At 41.3% G+C, this 14,820-nt stretch overlaps 1 protein-coding gene and 1 pseudogene across 8 annotated transcripts in view; both read right to left on the bottom strand.

The window, feature by feature from the left end:
• Positions 1-14,820, bottom strand: part of PPP4R2 (protein phosphatase 4 regulatory subunit 2) — a 73,317-nt gene that overhangs the window by 39,877 nt on the left and 18,620 nt on the right. The gene's annotated exons all lie outside the window — the stretch shown is intronic.
• On the bottom strand, positions 305-370 carry LOC114676562 (U7 small nuclear RNA; annotated as a pseudogene).

The following is a 14,820-nucleotide window of genomic DNA, read 5'->3' as shown; positions in this document are numbered from 1 at the left end:
TGCCTCCCGGGTTCAAGCTATTCTGCCTCAGCTTCCTGAGCAGCTAGGATGACAGGCGTGCGCCACCACGCCTGGCTAATTTTTGTATTTTTAATAGAGATGGGGTTTCACCGTGTTGAGCAAGCTGGTCTCGAACTCCTGACCTCAGGTGATCCACCTGCCTCAGCCTCCCAAAGTGCTGGGATTACAGGCATGACCCACTAGTGCCCAGACCACCCCGTCTCTTTAAAAAAAAAAAAAAAATCCAACTACCTATTCACACTTAAAAAAAAAAAATAACATGGGAATTTGAGGGGAGCGGCGGGGAGGCTTTCTGGTAAAGACCTCCCAGAAAGTCTACTAGACAAATTCTAAAACAGCTGTAACATTCTCCACTCTTAACTCTTATTTCCCTTACTCTTTTTCTTATTTTTGCATTGCCATTACTATCCAGTAACATAATATATAACTTATTTAATCATCTGTCTGCCCACATATTTATTCTCACACACACACACATATATAAAACAAATGCAAAGTCTGTCAAGTAGTAGGCACTGAATAATTATCTGGTGATTGAATAAATGAATATCCTGAAGCCCACTCTGTGGGAATAATGTTTACAAACCATCTACAGTAGAAAAAAGAAATCAGGCAGAAAAAATGCCACCTTCCAAGCAGATCTGGGAATTATGTGTAGAATTGTTTTGGCAATCAATAAGAGAATAGCTGGGAGGAGTGACTCACGCCTGTAATCCCAGCACTTTGGGAGGCCAAGGCGGGCGGATCATGAGGTCAGGAGATCGAGATCATCCTGGCCAGCATGGTGAAACCCCATCTCTACTAAAATACAAAAAATAAGCCAGGCAACGGTGGCGCGCACCTGTGGTCCCAGCTACTCGGGAGGCTGAGGCAGGGGAATAGCTCGAACCTGGGAGACAGAGGTTCAGTGAGCTGAGATCACACCACTGCACACCAGCCTGGCAACAGAGCAAGACTCCGTCTCAAACACAAACAAAAAAATAGGGGAACAGATTCATATTTGAACTGCAATGCATAATAAAAACAGCAAGCACATATATAACCACAATTGCCAGATACTGTTCTATGCACTTTGGACATACTAACTCAATCTTCAGAAGCATATGTATGAATTAGGTGGTACTACTCTCCCCATTTTATTAACAATAAGCAACTTTGAAACAGGTTAAGTAAGGTTAAATAAGCTGCCTATAATTGCACAGTTAATAAGTAACAGGGTTAGGATTTCAATCCAGGCATTATGGCTTCAGAATCCATACTCTAAAATACATCATGACATCTAGTTATAGGAATATTATAGTAGAGGAGTGTCCAATGTTTTGGCTTCCCTGGGTCACACTGGAAGATAAATTGTCTCGCACTACACATAAAATACACTAACACTAATGATAGTTGATGTGCTATTTTTTTAAAAATCGCAAAAGTCTCATAATGTTTCAAGAAAGTTAATGAATTTGTGTTGGGTAACATTCAAAGCTGCCCCAGGCTGCACGCAGCCTGCAGGTTGTATAAGCTCGGTATAGGCCAAACAAAAGTTAATGCAAACACGCATCCCTAAGCTATTATGTGGTAAGAAAAGATATATAAAGAATTTAGTTGTCCTAAGGGAGTTCACAATCTAAACAAAAAACATTGGCACAGCAAATTTTATATATGATGACAGAAGTGGGCTGAGTCACATCTAATTCAGGGTCAATGGAGTTTTTCTAGAAGAGATGACCCCTAGCATGTATCTTTTAAAATGAGCACAAAGTTGCCGGGCGCGGTGGCTCACGCCTGTAATCCCAGCACTTTGGGAGGCTAAGGCGGGTGGATCGCGAGGTTGGGAGATCGAAGCCATCCTGGTTAACACGGCCAAATCCTGTCTCTACTAAAAATACAAAAAATTAGCTGGGCGTGGTGGCGGGCACCTGTAGTCCCAGCTACTCGGGAGGCTGAGGCAGAATGGCGTGAACCCGGGAGGCAGAGCTTGCAGTGAGCCGAGATCGTGCCACTGCACTCCAGCCTGGGTGACAGAGCGAGACTCTGTCTCAATAAATACATACATACATACATACATAAAGCACAAAGTCAAGAGCAACACAGAAGAAGAGAGAAAAAATGTGCACAAAGAAAAAGTAAGGAACAAAGGTTCCAGCAAAGGGAATGAACGTTATGTACAAAGTCACTGGGATGACGCAGTATGAATTTATACCAGAGAACTGAGTAATTTAGGAGAAAAGAAAAACACAGGGAACAAATAGAAAATTACCAAATTAAGTAGAGTCACAATTATTTATGCCTTAAATCTCATAAGAAACTTAAGTTTTAACTCGAGCAAGGGAGAAGGTGCATAAAGACTTCACTTATGGGAATAACACACTTACATTGTAGCATGACTACCATTAATAGCATGTATTAGACAAGACTAGAAAGGGCAAGCAAAATCAAGTTAGAAAACCTACACAAAACCCAGGCAAGGTGAGGATGAACAGATACTATCTACAGATCCATAACCCAATGTTGTCTGTGAACCTTCATGTTCATTCCCACATAATGCTGCACCATTGCAAATTCTCATCTCCTCTAGCTTAAATATCATAATAATCTCCTGAGTGATTTTCCTAATTCCTTTGAATTAGACTCAATTTCTCCAGGGCAAAGCTCTGATTTATCTTTTCTCTGCTCAAAAGTCTTCGTTAATTTCTAATGTCTTTCTAAAGCCAAAATTCTATGCATTAGCAAGACCCTTCCTAATTTATCCTAATCCTTCCTCCACAGCTCTGAACTTTACTACTCCTTTGCTCACTGTTCCCTCTGCCCAGACTAAGTTAAAACGCCTCCTTGCACCATGATGCACTGCTAAATATTCCTTGCCAGAAATAAACTTTTTAAGTTACTGCTCCCAAAGCACTTTAACTTCCTTAAAGCAACTATTATATTCTTCCCCAGACCATAATCCCCAGTTCTATGTCTCTTTTTCCTTATAAGATCATGTTCCATGATACTAGGCTAACAGAAGCTACAGCATCAAGAAATATAAGCATTTCAACAATTCAAAGATCTTAGTAAGAACAATGAACGTCTCACAATAATAGAACAAAGGTCAGTGCTAAGTTTATCTGGACCTTTAAAGGTCAGAAGGTGATTCCCACTGACACAGTAAGTTGCCATTATAACCTTCACAACAGTTTAAAGACAGTAATTTTAACACATTTTATCAGTATGATGAATTACAGGTACTGTATACACATATATGCTGATTACAGCACACACTAATGAGTTAGCTCCCCAGCTCTTGGTTCCCATTTTCTTTAAAAGGTACTGAATACACATGGATGGGCCTCCAGTAGCCAGCTCTGTTTCTCTCATCATCCCACCTGACCAGGGCTAGGCCAATCAGTTATTTTCCTCCAAAAATGTAAAATATGGAAGATACCAAGACTGGAACTCAGTCCTTCGCTAGAACCTGAAGAACAAGTCTTAACAACTTCCGCTGCTGAGGTCCCTGGGCTCCATCCTCATACCTTTTCGCTTGGTAGCATAGCTCAACCCTTGTTTCTAAGTGCTACTTCAATATCCTTCTAATAAATCTTTCTTTCCCTTCTTTTCTAGTTTTCTTTTGGGCTTACGTGAACCACAATCAGTTGTGCTGCTTGGAAGTAAACATTTTAAAATGAATTTGATGCATTCAAAAAGGCAAGTATTATTTTGGGACTAAATCTTAAATGCTTTAGCTTACAAGCAGAAATCTGAGCTGTGAAGAAAGGAAAGGAAGAAGAGGGAGAGAGGGAGGGAGGGAAGGAGGGAGGAAGGGAGGAAGGGAGGAAGGGAGGGAGGAAGGAAGAAGAAAGACTCCTTTGGGCTTTCTAATTATAATTTAGAAGTTTATTTCCTATTTAATATTTAAAGTGCTGTGAGACTACTAAATTAATTCAAATCTGGGTGGACATTCCCAAATGAACCATTTAAAACACTCAGTCCAGCAGACAACCCAATGCCTTAAGGTTCACCAAAGTATTCAGAGAATTTAGGTTTAGTGTGATTCTCTGCAGGTAATCCTACAGAATGCAAAAGATCCTCTATGTTGTTACACACATTGGCAATCCTAAGACAGATCACTACCAATAAAGTAACTTTATTGCTATTTTCCTTTCTTCCTAGAAATTTATCCCTTGATTTTAGTTTGATAAATTTTTTCTACCCTTGACTATAAATTGATGAATTTTACATTTTTCCAACGTAAGTATCCTAGATCTTCAAAATATATAAATGCTCCTGCATCAGACCCAAACACTGATTTTCCTACATAGAAATTAGATCTGAATTTACTATGTATATATTTATGAATTTGTTTCTAGTCTGAAAAAGGCTGTTCATTTCAGCCAATCATATCTATAAAGACTATTTTATTTTTAATATACGCTTTTTACCTTTTAAAATTATTAAAAAGGTAAATGCTTAGTGAAAATACAAATTAAGAAAAATTAAGCGGCCGGGCGCGGTGGCTCAAGCCTGTAATCCCAGCACTTTGGGAGGCCGAGATGGGCGGATCACGAGGTCAGGAGATCGAGACCATCCTGGCTAACACGGTGAAACCCCGTCTCTACTAAAAAATACAAAAAACTAGCCGGGCGAGGTGGCGGGCGCCTGTAGTCCCAGCTACTCCGGAGGCTGAGGCAGGAGAATGGCGTGAACCCGGGAGGCGGAGCTTGCAGTGAGCTGAGATCCGGCCACTGCACTCCAGCCTGGGCGGCAGAGCGAGACTCCGTCTCAAAAAAAAAAAAAAAGAAAAATTAAGCTACTAATGATGAAACTTTGTAATTCAGAAACAAAAACATTCAAACTGAAAACCAAAAAGCAAAGGTGATCCAAATTATTCTTTTAAGTGGCTTCTGGTGTTTCTCTTCCAAGCATATTATACCTAAAAAATCTAAATCCCTTAACATACAAAGATTTGCTCAAGTGTACTTTCATTTTTCATGAAAATGCAACTTACTAAATGATCCACTTCCATTTTTTATTTTATTGAGTGCACACAAATATTAAGTATATTCAAATTAATATGCTGTATTACTCGGGATAGAAATGAAGGGACTGTGTCATGTCTTCCTTTGATGAACTACTGCACTATTTAAATTGTTTTAAACAAAGTTTCCTACTTTTGTAATAAAAAAAGTATTTTAAATATCCAGCCATGTTTTTTTTAACAGTCTATGCCTCATCTCAATACCAAATTCAGTGATTTTTTTTTTTTTTTTGAGACGGAGTCTCGCTCTGTCACCCAGGCTGGAGTGCGGTGGCCGGATCTCAGCTCACTGCAAGCTCTGCCTCCCGGGTTCACGCCCTTCTCCTGCCTCAGCCTCCCGAGTAGCTGGGACTATAGGCGCCCGCCACCTCGCCCGGCTAGTTTTTTGTATTTTTTAGTAGAGACAGGGTTTCACCATGTTAGCCAGGATGGTCTCGATCTCCTAACCTCGTGATCCGCCCGTCTCAGCCTCCGAAAGTGCTGGGATTACAGGCGTGAGCCACCGTGCCCGGCAAATTCAGTGATTTTTTAAAAGGGCACATTAAAGAAACCTTATTCCAGCTGGGCATCGTGGCTCATGCCTGTAATCCCAGCAATTCTATGAGGCCAAGGCGGGTGGATCACCTGAGGTCAGGAGTTCAAGACCAGCCTGACCAACATGGAGAAACCGTATCTCTACTAAAAATATAAAATAAAATTAGCCAGTCGTGATGGCGCATGCCTGTAATCTCAGCTACTCGGGAGGCTGAGGCAGGAGAATTGTTTGACCCCAGGAGGCAGAGGTTGCAGTGAGCCGAGATCGCGCCATTGCACTCCAGCCAGGGCAACAAGAGCGAAAACTCTGTCTCACAAAAAAAAAGAAACCTCATTCCATAATGATTCCATAATGTAAAGTTTTTGTATTATTCCATTAACAATTTTAAAAAGGCAAAATCTCTTAAACAGTCACAAATTAAGGATGCAATTTTATCCACAAATCCTCATAATGACCTGAACTTCTGAGCAAACAATACCAACTAAATATAAAAGCAACATACTAAGATGTTTCTTAAAACTTTTTCTTACTTGAAACACATCATTATTTAAATCAGCCTACTTACACGGAATACTCATAAGTCTTTCCTTCAAGAGTGAATGTCTCTTCCAAGTTGCTTGTACTGACTATCCACTATCCTAAGCCTTCCAAGAGTTATTAATATTGCATCCTTTAAATCTAAGTCAGCATCAACTCTAAGACTGCATTGTTTTAAAAAAGAAAGAAATGCTGCAAGCTGCAATTCTAGGTCACTGTTGATGTTTCAAAGGCTTTCCAATTTCAGAGATATTAAAATGCGGAGAAAAACATGATGATGATAAATATTTATTGAAGTTCTTAAAATTGGTAGCAAAGATACTATAGGATTAAACTTCATTTTACTAAAGTTTGTAATTATGTCAAAATCTTTGGAGTTTACATATATAGCAGAAAAAATTCTGAAGGCGAAAATTTAAATTTCAATTTTACTCCCATCTAATCTAACCAAGCTCTCTCACATTGTGAACTAAGCACTTCACACATTATAAGGCTACTATCACTTGACACTGTAACTTTCACCTCACAATCAAAACTTTCCAATGCATAACAAAAGTAATAATTGTTTGTTGACCTTCTATACCTCATCAGTCTTAGGCCCCTAACCTAAGCTTATTTAAAAATCAGCTGAAAGAAATTACTCTCTTAAAAGGCTACCATTTATAAAAGATTTCTTCCAAGGCTAATTTTTAAAATGAAGTTAATGTATTTGGTACAGGCCAATGCCGATAAAAGCAATAAACAAAATACTAAAAGAAACAGGCCGGGCGCAGTGGCTCATGCCTGTAATCCCAGCACTTTGGGAGGCCGAGGCAGGTGGATAGCCTAAGGTCAGGAGTTCAAGACCAGCCTGGCCAACATGGTGAAACTCCATCCCCACCAAAAATACAAAAATTAGCCGGGCATGGTGACAGATGCCTTTAGACCCAGCTACTTGGGAAGCTGAGGCAGGAGAAGAGAATCACTTGAACCTGGGAAGTGGAGGCTGCAGTGAGCCAAGATTGCACCACTGCACTCCAACCTGAAAAACAGAGTGAGACTGTCTCAAAATATATATATACACATATATATACAAACATAATACTTTACTGTTAAAATAACTTTTAAAATTACTACCAGATACTGTGTTTTGCTCACCACAGCATCCTCAGTACCTAGTGCAGTACCTGGAACAGAATATATACTCAATAAATATTTGTTGACTTAAGTGATACCTTAATAAACATGAGAAGGAATGTGCGCAAACAATACAAAATCAGGAATTACACAAATACTGTGATAAACAGCTTTCTCTTTGAGAAAATTCACACCAATATTTTTTTCCTAATTTATGTTGAAAGTATCTAACTTGTCGCTCGGTATACATTTAATAAATTCCAGGCTGGGCGTGATGGCTTATGCTTGCAACCCTAGCACTTTGCAGGCAGAGGCAGGAGGAAGGCTTGAGCCCAGGTATTTGAGACCAGCCTGGGCAAAAGGGCAAAACCCCATCTCCACAAAAAAATATATAAAAATTAGCCAGGCATGGTGGTGCAAATCTGTAGTCCCAGTTACTCAGAAGGCTGACGTGGGAGGATCACCTGAGCCAGGGAAATTGAGGCTACAGTGAGGAGTGATCTTGCCACTGCACCCCAGCCTGGGTGAAACAGTAAGATCCTGTTCCCCAAAAAAAAAAAAAAAAAAAAAAGTGTAATGAAATAAAATGAAACCCAGCCCCTTCTCCTTCCCACTCTTTTCAAGTAAGCTATATGAGTTCACTTAAAACATTTACTACGCACAACTTAGTTAACAAAATTTTCAAAAACATATCAGAATAAAGCAACCCATACCTGAATTTAACCAGTAAACATGAAGCAAGATAAGACTAATGCACAAATCTTTGACAAGTGTTATATACTGAATGTGTGCCCTTACCCGCCCTCCCTACACCACTAAAATTCATGTGTTGAAACCCTAACCCCTAATATGATAGTATTTGGAGCCCAGGCCTTTTGGAGGAGCCCTCATAATCAGATTAGCACCCTTATAAGAAGAGACCTGAGAACTTACACTCTCTCCACCAAGTGAGGACACATCAATTATGCCAGAAACACCAGGCATGGTAGCTCACACCTGTAATAACTGGCCACTTTAGGAGGCCAAAGTGGGAGGACTGTTTTCAGCACAAGAGCTCAAGACCAGCCTGGGCAACACAGCAACACCCTGTCTCTATAAAAAAGTATTTTCACTTTTCTTTTCTTTCCTTTTTTTTTTTTTTTTTTTTAAAGAGACAGGGTTGGCCAGGCGCGGTGGCTCAAGCCTGTAATCCCAGCACTTTGGGAGGCCGAGACGGGGGGATCACAAGGTCAGGAGATCGAGACCATCCTGGCTAACACGGTGAAACCCTGTCTCTACTAAAAAATACAAAAAACTAGCTAGGCAAGGTGGCAGGCGCCTGTAGTCCCAGCCACTTGGGAGGCTGAGGCAGGAGAATGGCGTGAACCTGGGAGGTGGAGCTTGCAATGAGCTGAGATCCGGCCACTGCACTCCAGCCTGGGTGACAGAGCGAGACTCCGTCTCAAAAAAAAAAAAAAAAAAAAAAAAAAAGACAGGGTCTCACTCTGTGGCCCAGGCTGGAGTGTAGTGGTGCCATCTTGGCTCACTGCATCCCTGACCTCCCAGGCTCAAGTGATCCTCCCACCTCAGCCTCCTGAGTAGCTGAGACTTCAGGCACATACCACCACACTCAGCTAATTTTTGCATTTCTGTGTAGTGACAGGGTTTCAGCACGTTATGTTGCCCAGGCTGGTCTCAAAACTCTGGGTTCAAGCAATCTGCCTGACTCGGCCTCCCAAAGTGTTGGGATTACAGGCATGAGCCACGCACCATACCCGGCCAAAATAATTTTTTAAAAATATAAGCCAGGTGTGGGGACGTGTGCCTGTAGTCTCAGCTACTCAGGAGGCTGAGGACAGGACTGCTTGAGCCTAGGACATAGAGGCTACAGTGAGCTATGGTCCCACCACTACACTCCAACCTGGGTGATGGAATAAGACCCTGTCTCAAAAACAAACAAAACAAAAAAGCAGGGCCAGGAAGAAAGCTTTACCACATAACCTGACTATGCTGGCACACTTATTTTAGACTGCCAGCCTCCAAAACCATGAGGAAATACATTTCTATTAAGTCACTCAGTCAATGGTATTTTGTTATAGCATCCCAAGCTAAAACAGTAAATCTGTATTTTGAAGGAATAGTGACGTATGATGCAGAAGGAAATAATGATAAAACCACCAAATTATGCCCTGTAGAAGAAGCCTACACCTTGGCAAAATAATATTTATAACCAAATACCCCTAATATCGAGTGGAAAATATGACAAAATTTTAAATGGCAAGGCTATTACATTCTAGGAAAATCTGGGAAGCTCTTAGACAAGAGCCAAGTGGACCAAGAACAGACAGAATCTGGACATATGGAAATTGGGAGAGAAGAGAGAAAGCAAGTTTACTTCACTCAGAATACCCTTTCACCCACTCACACTCATGACTCCAATCCCAATAATAATTTCTATTATTTTCTAGAGTTAGAAACAATAGCTCCTAGGGGCCGGGCATGGTGGCTCACATCTGTAATCCCAGCACTTTGGGAAGTCAAGGGGAGCGGATCATCTGAGGTCAGGAGTTTGAGACCAGCCTAGCCAACATGGCAAAACTCCGTCTCTACTAAAAATACAAAAATTAGCCGGGTGTGGTGGCACACGCCTATAATCCCAGCTAGTAGGGGGGCTGAGGCAGGAGAATCGTTTGAATCCAGGAGGGGGAGGTTGCAGTGAGCCAAGATCACACCACTGCACTCCAGCCTGGGCAACAGAGTGAGACTCTGTCCCCTCTCCCGCAAAAAAGAAATAATAGTTCCTTTGTAGATGAAGACAGGGTTTTATTTTTCATCTACAGTGATGTATCTTTTAATGACAGGGGTATGTTCTGAGAAATGTGTCATCAGGTGATTCCAATGTATGAACATCACAGAGTGCACTTATACAAATCCACATGGTATAGCCTACGATACACCTAGGCTATATGGTATATAGCTTACTGCTCCTAGGCCATAAACCTGTGATGGTAAGTATTCACACATCTGAACATATGTAAAATAGAAAAAGTACAGTAAAAATCCAGTATTATAGTATTATAGGACCACCATCATATAAGTGGTTCATCGACGACTAAAATGTCATTATATGGTACAAACCTCTATTCATTTATCTAACCCAGCTCCTACTGTGTGACACACTCTGAGTAAGGGAAGTTCGCCCCCTCAAAACTTACAGAACCACAAGTAGAAACAGATTAGTCAGCAAACAGCTGTAACAGAAAATGCAACTGATACATGTCAGAAATATGGCAGTTTCGATTGAGAAAAGGAGATCCAAGAAAACTTTTCAGTAAATAATATATATTTGAATGGAGCCATCTGAACAGTCTTAAAAGACAAGTTGAAGGTATCCATAAGGAAGAACATATGAGGCAATTAACAACAAGGTGCTATGAGAATTTAACACCAGCACAATAGAGCACTGCATATTCAGTGAACTTCAAGTAATGTGGAAAAGTTACGAATGGTGGCAAGAGAAGACTGGAAAGGTAAAAAGAACCCAGGTGAAAAAAAAATTTTAAAGACCAAGACACTACATGGGAGGCTGGGATGGGAGAACTGCTTGAGCCCGGGAGGTTAAGGCTGCCATGAGCCATGGACACACCACTGCACTCCGGCCTGGGCAACAGAGCAAGACTGTGTTTCAGATAAATAATAAAATAAAATAAACACTACAACAGCACAGTCATCCCTTGGTATACACTTCAGGAACTGGTTCCAAGACTCGTTGTGTATACCAAAATCTGCACATACTTAAATCCTGCTGTCAACCCTGTAGAACCCACGAATACAAAAACAGCAGTCCATTGTGTAGGCGGGTTTCACACATCCTACAAATACTGTACTTTCAATCTACGTTTAAGGTGACCCCCACAGTTGAAACCTGTGTTGCTTAAGAGTCAACTGTATCTGCCTGGCTAAAAGTATAAGAAAGATAGGATAAAAATATAAGAAAGATATTAACTAGCAATGATGTACAAAGGAGACATCAAAGGAAACAAAATAGAGTGACCATACCTCCTAGTTTCCCCAAAACCATCCTAGTCTGTATCTGCACGCCCAGTGTCCCAGCCAGTTTACCACCTCTACCATACATTAACAAAATACTGTTAATAGTTGCATTAAAACATGCTGGTATGAGCCTGGCCAACACAGTGAAACCTTGTCTCTACTAAAAATACAAAAATAGCCAGGTGTGGTGGTGGTCACCTGTAATCCCAGCTACACAAGGGTGAGGCAGGGAGAACTGCTAGAACCCAGGAGGCGGAGGTTACAGTAAGCCAAGATTGTGCCACTGCACTCCAGCCTGGGTGACAGAGCAAGACTCCATCTAAAAAAAAAAAAAAAAAACCAAAAAAAACCAACCAAACAAACAAAAACAACGCTGGTATGGATTTAGGAGACTTCTCCACCTTATACTTCCAGCTTCTTCCAAAGTTCTTCCAACTTTGTCAAGTTTCCAAAATGCATATATATGATGCATATATAAAGAACAGAGTCTTCACTTTAACATACACTTAATTCTGCAAGATGACAGAAATAACCAATCTCACTTTATCTCACTCTTTCTAGACTCAATGTATCTAACTATTCCCTTTCAAGGGCAGCATGCAGGGTAACCACCAGTGCCTAGGGTAGCTAGCTCCTTTGGGTGCTAAATGGGGGTGGGGGAAGTGGTCAGCACTGCTGTCACTGAAGACTGGTTGGTGTATCAGCAGTGGCCTTTGACCTGGTCTGTAAAACACACACAGCTGCCAGGCTAACAATAGGCAGAGTTTATGGGAAACTAAAGGTTAGGTTAGTTTCCTCATAGTTACCTCTATGGTTACCTGTGGTTAATGAAGCCATGAGGTTACTAACCCATCAAGAAAGTGAGGAATTAAAGGCTCTCTCCCCACAGGTATAAAGAATGACCTGGCTGGGCACAGTGGCTGCTATCTGTAATCCCAGCATTTTGTGAGGCTGAGGTGGGTAAACAGCTTGTGCCCAAGAGTTCGGGACCAACCTCAACAACACAGGCCAGACCCCATTCTCTATTAATCCCAGCACTGGGAGGCCAAGGCAAGTAGATCACTTGAGCTCAGGAGTTCAAGACCAGCCAGGGCAACATGACAAAACCCTATCTGTACTAAAAATACAAAAATTAGCTAGGTGTGGTGACACACACCTGTAATCCCAGCTACTCGGGTGGCTGAAGCATGAAAAAATCTCTTGAACCTGGGAGGTGGAGGTTTCAGTGCACCACTGTACTCCAGCCTGGGCAACAGAGTGAAACTCTGTATCTTAAAAAAAAAAAAAAAAAAAAAAAAGGAAAACAAAACAATGAACCAATGAAGCCAGTTAACAGACCCTATATTTAATTAAACACAAAAACATCTAGGACATTCATATTATTTATTTATAAAAATTATACTTAGTGTCTCAAATAGAATTCTGATAGGTAAAACTAAAAGACTTGGTTAAAGACCTTAACTGGTGGTCTTAACATTTTTTTAAAATTTCAGACATCCTAGAAGAAAACTGTAAGACATTTTAAAAATCTGAAGGTATGCTTTTTCCTATAAAGCACAGTCTCTCAACCCTGACACTACTGACATTTGGGGCCAATCCTTCATTGCTGGGGAGTATCCTGAGCAACACAGGATGTTCGGCGGCATCCCTGCCCCTGCCCCCTACCCCACTAGAGGCTGGCAGTATGCCCCCAAACTGTAACAACCAAAAAGATCTCTAGACATTGTCAGCCCTGGTTTAGAACCACTGCTATAAGGCATTGAAAAAAGAAAGTGAACAAGAATATGATAGAATTAAAGGAAAATGTGGGGGGGGGGAAAATCAGATCTGATTTATTGTCAAGGGTTATTATTAGCTTAATTAGACAGCATAGGTCAAATTAAATATTTTATTTATATTTAGATTAAAATATGTCATTTAAAACTATTTTTAAGATAGTAGAGGCCAGGCACGGCAGCTCACGCCTGTATTCCCAGCACTTTGGGAGGCCGAGGCAGGCGGATCACTTGAGGTCAGGTGTTTGAGACCAGCCTGGCTAACATGGTGAAACCCTGTCTCTACTCAAAAAAAAAAAAAAAAAAAAAAAAAGGCCAGGTGCGGTGGTTCACGCCTGTAATCCCAGCACTTTGGGAGGCCAAGGCAGGTGGATCACGAGGTCAGGAGATCGAGACCATCCTGGCTAACACAGTGAAACCCCGTCTCTACTAAAAATATAAAAAAATTAGCCAGGCGTGGTGGCTGGTGCCTGTAGTCCCAGCTACTCGGGAGGCTGAGGCAGGAGAATGGTGTGATCCCAGGAGGCGGCATTTGCAGTGAGTTGAGATTGCACCACTGCACTCCAGCCTGGGCGACAGAGCGAGACTCCACCTCAAAAAAAAAAAAAAAAAAAAAAAAAAGCTGAGCATGGTGGCACACGCCTGTAGCACCAGCTACTTGGGAGATTGAGGCACATGAATTGCTTGAACCCGGGAGGCAGAGGTTGCAGTGAGCTGAGATCGTGCCACTGCACTCCAGCCTGGGTGACAGAGCGAGACTCTCAAAAAAAAAAAAAAAAGACAGTAGGCTGAGTGGGGTGGCTCACGCCTGTAATCCCCACTTTGGGAGGCCAACGCAGGCAAATCACTTGAGGCCAGGAGTTTAAGACCACCATGGCCAACATGGCGAAACCCTCTCTCTACTAAAAATACAAAAATTAGCTGGGCATGGTGGCGCACACCTCTAATCCCAGCTACTCAGAAGTCTGAGGCAGGAGAACTGCTTGAATCAGGGAAGCAGAGGTTGCAGTTAGCTGAGATCAAGTCACTGCACTCCAGCCTGGGCAACAGAGAGAGACTCTGTCTCAAAAAAAGATAGCAGAGGGCAATCTTAAATCTTGTGGGTACTATTTTCATTCCTTCTGTTTTATAGAACTTTATGACATTTCTGAGATCTCAGAGTGCTCTCAGTTTTTATTTTCTTCCTATATCCTAAATGGCTTGCTTTGGCATGTTTATTAATAAACAGGCCAGGAGTATATTTTGCGGAAAAAAAGTTACAGCTGGGTGGGGCGGCTTACATCTGTAATTCTAGCAGTTTGGGAGGCTGAGGCAGGTGGATCACCTGAGGCCAAGGTTTCGAGGCCAGCCTGGGCAACACGGCAAGACCCCATCTCATTAAAATAAATAAATAAATAAATGAATGAATAAATAAATAAACAAGGGTTCCAACTAATACATAACAAAGTTATGCTAGATTTAGAATATTATCACTTTCAAATCTCCAATGAAAGAAATGATACAGGCAATTTTTTAAATCTAGCCAATTTTTTAATCTAGCCAAAAAATCCAAAAAAGGAAGAACAGTATCAATGAGGAATCAGAAGTTAGCACAAAATAAAACAATGCAAATTAAATAAAGCATTTTTCACGTACTAGATTTTCAGATTTAAAAGCCTAATAATGGGCTCTGCACAATGGCTCACACCTGTAATCCCAGCACTTTGGGAGGCCAAGGTGGGAGAATTGCTTGGGTTCTGCAATTCTCAATTGAGACCAGCCTGGGCAACATAGCAAGACCCCACCTCTACAAAAAA

Source organism: Macaca mulatta, chromosome 2 (assembly GCF_049350105.2).
Source record: "Macaca mulatta isolate MMU2019108-1 chromosome 2, T2T-MMU8v2.0, whole genome shotgun sequence".
Taxonomy (NCBI): domain Eukaryota; kingdom Metazoa; phylum Chordata; class Mammalia; order Primates; family Cercopithecidae; genus Macaca; species Macaca mulatta.
The sequence above is the reverse complement of the archived record's forward strand: the minus strand, read 5'-3'. Positions and strand labels throughout refer to the sequence as shown.